General features: G+C 37.0%; 1 pseudogene; it reads right to left on the reverse strand.

Moving 5' to 3' along the window:
* Positions 1-2,019, reverse strand: part of LOC119339798 — a 6,940-nt pseudogene extending 4,921 nt beyond the window's left edge.
* Between the last annotated feature and the right edge of the window lie 3,435 nt (positions 2,020-5,454).

Raw genomic sequence — 5,454 nt, forward strand, 5'->3', positions numbered from 1 at the left:
CGGTTTCAGATCCAGGTGGATAATAGGCTTATCGATTTCTTCATGAAGGTGGCATAAACCATAGCAGATCCCCTCAATTATATTGTACTGTGTACTCCAATCAAGCCCAGAAGATTCATCTGCATTTGTAACCAGAAGAAGAGCAAGCATTCTGAGACAGATGTTACATAAAAAAAATATTGTTGTTGTTCCCTAGATAATATATGAAAGGGCTACAAAATTGTACTGCATGTTTCCATTTGTTGCTTGTAGACTGAAAACGGAACCACACATTGATCCATCATAACACTTAACATATGTGAGTAAAATGTTGTTTTCTTAGAGCTATATGCTCAAAGCATGGCAAACTTGACGAATTGCAGTTTAAAACAAAGATGGAACTGAGAAACAACCTGATATAAGCTTATCAAGGCTTCCCTTTGACATATACTCCAAGCAAAGTAACATTTCTGCCATCTCAGCAAAAACGTATTTCCCATCGTACGGCAAACACTCTTTCTGTACTTCATAGCAGTGGCCAACACATCGCACTATATTAGGGTGTCGAAGCATCATAAGATGGCAAACCTCCCTCTCGAATTGATCCTGCAGGCCTGGCTTTAATGACGACATGATCTTCTTCACAGCAATCATTTCCCCATTTCGCCGCTCTCCCTGTTTGAGTTTTTGGATCAAGTGCATATCAGACAGAGATAAGTTTGTTTGCATGAAAAGAAACACATGCAACCTTGGAGTAATTTAAATGGTTTATACCATATATACCACACCAAAACCACCATGACCGATTATTCGCTTGTGGGAGAAGTTATCTTTGATCTCTTTTAAATACTGCAGTGGTATACTGTATGGTCTTGGACTCACAGCTTGCAGTAGTATGGTCTTGATCTCTTTTAATGCAATAAAGCACATAATCTCAGCAGTTGATGCAATAAAAAAATAATGGCATCCAAACGAAGATGATAAATTGTGCAACACTAAGTTTACTGTATATGGTACCTTACCGGAGTTGTTTTGACTTGGAATCACTTGAGCATTTCCAGGAACCAGTTGTGTCTGCGTCTCCAAAGGGTGCAGTTTCAGAGGAATGCTCCGGAAATAATCAGACTGGGTAATACAAAAGAACATGATGTAAAGTTCTATACCAAAGTACTACTCCCTCCGTACGGAATTACTTGTCATCAAAATGGATGAAAATGAATGTATTACAATTAAAATACATCTAGATACATCCATTCCAATGACAAGTATTTCCGAACGGAGGGAGTAATAGTGACTTGCAACCAACAGTTCTTTTGTGCTTAGCAGTTTAGCACGTTCAAGAAGGTGTTTCAGCTGTTAACATTTGAATGCAAAAAAAAAAAAATCATCTAACGAGCAAACATACTGTCTCAAATAAGCGACAGTGTGCCCCAACTTTATCAAATAAACAAATATTCACCATAACAGAGTTAGGCAATATGATGAAGAGTTGTAGCCTGCTCCTAGGTTTGCCACAAATAAGCCATACAAACAGAAATTCTGACTGGAAAGAATATGGTACTCCCGAACCAAATAAATACATTTGAACTTTTTTTAGCAGACTCAAGTGGGTGCAATTGAGATGAAGCCCGTTCAAGCAGAGGGAAGGAGGGAGTAAGGTATCCATCCCATGGACTTGTGGTTAAATTACCTGGTTTGTTGATTGAGTATAGATCTTTTCTTCAAATCGCACAGCGACTTTCTGAAGTTCGTTCAGTTGCTCTGGTTCAGATATCATAATCGTCGTCAGAGACCCCACTCTACACACATAACGCAAAAATATGAATAAAATTGTGTCCCGGAACAGTAGTAACAGAATAGTTTACCCTAGGTCTAACTCGTGTATGCTGCTTGTGTATGCTGCTTGTGCTTGGTCATCTCTCCATGACTTTCCCTCAAAAAAAAAAAATTCTCTCCATGACTTGTCGCTGCTGTCAGTCTCCTTATCTAACTCGTGTACCGTGCCCCGTTTGGATCCGTCAACCTTGCATTTCCATACATGGGCGTGTGGGTACGTCTTATCAGCATACTATTGGAATGATCGATCTATGCTATTTGGGTCCCGCCTGTCAGCGACGGTTTGGAAAATACTCCCTTCGTTTCTAAATATAAGCCTTTTATAAATTTTAATACGGATTACACATGGATATATAGACAAATTTTAGAGTTTACATTCACTCATTTTGCTCTGTATATAGTCCATATTGAAATCAATAAAAAAATTATATTTAGAAAGGAGTGAAAACTTATTTGACGCTCTCTGTGTCAAATGGTCGAGGAAACGCACAGGCGCGTGATCAATTGGGCCGTCCCATCTCCTGTTGTTCGCACATAGCTAGAGGTGAACACGCTAGAATGTTCCTGAACAGGTTTTTCCTTTTCCTTTCCTTTTTTTGTTATTATGTTTTCATTTTTGCTGTTTCTTTCTTATTTTATTCAATTTCGTTTCTTTCAATTGTAAAATTTTAAAAAAAATTCAAATGTTTGAAATTGGTTTGTGTTTCCAAAATTTGTTCACTATTTTAAAAAATTGTTCAAACTTTCAAAAAGTATTTGCATTTACTAAAAATGACAGCGGCTTTTGCAAATTGTATGAAATTTTAGGAAACAATTCCCATTTTCAATTTTTTATTCATATATACAAAAATTGCTTGCATTTTCAAAATTGTTCTCAGTTTCAAAATTTTGTTTTGGATTCCAATATGTTCACCTGTTATTAGTTTTTTTTAACCAATTCAAAAAGAGCCAAAGTTTCCAAAATTTGTTCTGGTTTTCAAAATAAGTTCACCAATTCAAAAAATGTTCATGTTTTCAAAAAATATCTTGTAATTCTTGATAATATTATTGTTTAAAAAATAATTACAATTTTATAAATCTTTGTGTTTAACAAATTTTTTGAATTGAGTTTTTTGCTATAAGTTCAAAAAATGTTTGGGTTTTAGAAAAATCTTTACAGTTTCAAAATATGTTCTGAAATTTTAAAAGTTGTTCGGAGTTCTAGAAGATTATCTTTAATTTCAAAAAAAAGTGTTTGAAATTAGAAATTTTGTTTTCAATTTTTTAAGTAATGTTAAGTTTACGCCGCTGATTTCTGTTCTTTGTCTTTCGCTACGCATTTTTCAACATCAGTTGGTAGTTGCACCGGCTAGCCAGGTGAGTGCACTAACAGGAGATCTACAGTTCGAACCCCAGAGTAGAATGCAACGAATAGGAACTCTGAAGAATGGACGCTGATAACACCCACATGTTCGATACGGGCGATTAAACCCAATGAATGATTTCTTTCATGGGAGAAGGCCCAAAGCCCGAACGCACACACAATTGCACCCACAGTCCTTTTCCATGTAAAGAAATAAAAGGAAAAAAAAGCCCAATAGCAACACAAAAGAAAAACACAGATTTTTACTACATTTGCCATTGTCCATAAAAATCACAAAATGAGCTTAGATTAGTCATAACAAATAATAAAATTTGTCCTTTATAGAAAAGTTTTGCCATGGCAAACAAAGTACGTTTTCCATTGTCCATAAAGAGGAATTTTGCCATGGCAAAAAATAGAAAGTAGAAACTTTCCATGTGTGGTTTAAATAAAATTTGTCGTGTATGTTATAGTAAAAAATCCATGGCAGTATAGGAAGATTAGCCATGCAAATATAAAGGTTGAAATTTGCCATTGTCCAAAAGAGTGAAATTGCCCTCCTACTTGTGAGCTGCGTTGGATTTTCACCGAAGAGGAGGGGAGATGTAGTACAGTAGAGATAAATATTTCCCTCAGTGAGAACCTAATACATCTCCATCGCATCTACAATTTTTGATTGTTTCATGTCAATATTTCACAAATTTTACAAACATTTGGCAACAACTTATACAATTTTCTTGGACTAACATATTGATCCATTGCCTAGTGCCAGTTCCTTTTTGTTGCATGTTTTTGTTTCGCAGAAAATCCATATCAAATGAAGTCCAAACACGATAAAAATTGGCAGAAATTTATTTTGGAATATATGTTATTTTGGGGAAAATGAATCAACGCGAGACGATGACCAAGGCAGGCAAATGCTCAGAGGGCGCGACCCTCCTACCCTGGGAGCGCCCAGCAGGCTTGTGGCCACCTTGTAGGTCAGTTTGGGTGTCCTTCTACCGCAAGGAAGCCAATATCCGCATAAAAATCCACTCAAAAGTTCAACCCAAACGGACATACGGATGTCCACAAATATAATAAACGGTTTTCGGCCAGAAAATAGAAATGTGAAATAGAAGAGAAACAGCGAGAGTTCCAACCTCGGAGGGGCTCCTGCCCTCCGGGAGCCATGGCGGCCATGGAACATAGTGGAACTCTCCTCCCATCTAGGAGGGGGGGGGGAAGCAAGAAGAAGGAGGAGGGGGGCTCTCGCCCCCTCTTCTAGTGGCGCCATCATGATGATGATCTAAACCAACAACTTCGTCGCTGTCATCATCAACTCCCCCCCCCATCTATGCAGCAGTGTAACACCTCTTCTACCTGATGTAATCTCTACTTATACATGGTTCTTGATGCTATATATTATTATCCAATGATGTATGGACAGCCTATGATGTTTGAGTAGATTCGTTTTGTCCTATGTTTTGACTGATGATCGTGATTTGTTTGAGTTGTATATTTTATTTTGGTGTTGTCCTATGGTGCCCTCTATCCAGCGCAAGTGTGTGGGATTACCGTTGTAGGGTGTTGCAATATGTTCATAATTCGCTCATAGTGGGTTGCATGAGTGACGGCAACGCAAACCCAAGTAAGGGGGTTGTTGCATATGAGAGTAAAGAGGACTTGTTACTTAATGCTATGGTTGGGTTTTACCTTAATGATCTTTAGTAGTTACAATACTTGTTAGAGTTCCAATCATAAGTGCATATGATCAAAGTACGGAAAATATGTTAGCTCAAGCCTCTCCCTCATATAAAAGTGTAATAATGATTAGCGGTCTAGTTACCAATTGCCTAGGGACAATTTTTTTTCTTGTGTCACAAAAAACTTTCTACTAAACAACTAACTTTTATTGTCTTATAAACTATTCTTAGTTTGTTCTAGCTAAGTACTCCTAGTTTTATTCTTACAAACTTATCCTATTACACATATAAAGTAGATTTGTACTTGTTCTAGGTAAAGCAAACGTTAAGTGCGCGTAGAGTTGTATCGCTGGTCGATAGAAAGTGAAGAGAATATTAATTCTACCTTTAGCTCTTTGTTGGGTTCGATATTCTTACTTATCAGAAGAGGTTACAATTGATCTCCTATACTTGTGGGCTTATCAGAACCAAGGTTTATAGAACCAATAGAAGAATCACACAAAGCCTGGTGAACAACACCTGCACACAGAAAAAGAAATATTGATATGTCTGCAATGTATCTATAATTTTTTATTGTTCCATGTTGTTATATTATCAATCTTGGATGTTTTA

The sequence above is a fragment of the Triticum dicoccoides genome, chromosome 7B (assembly GCF_002162155.2).
Source record: "Triticum dicoccoides isolate Atlit2015 ecotype Zavitan chromosome 7B, WEW_v2.0, whole genome shotgun sequence".
Taxonomy (NCBI): domain Eukaryota; kingdom Viridiplantae; phylum Streptophyta; class Magnoliopsida; order Poales; family Poaceae; genus Triticum; species Triticum dicoccoides.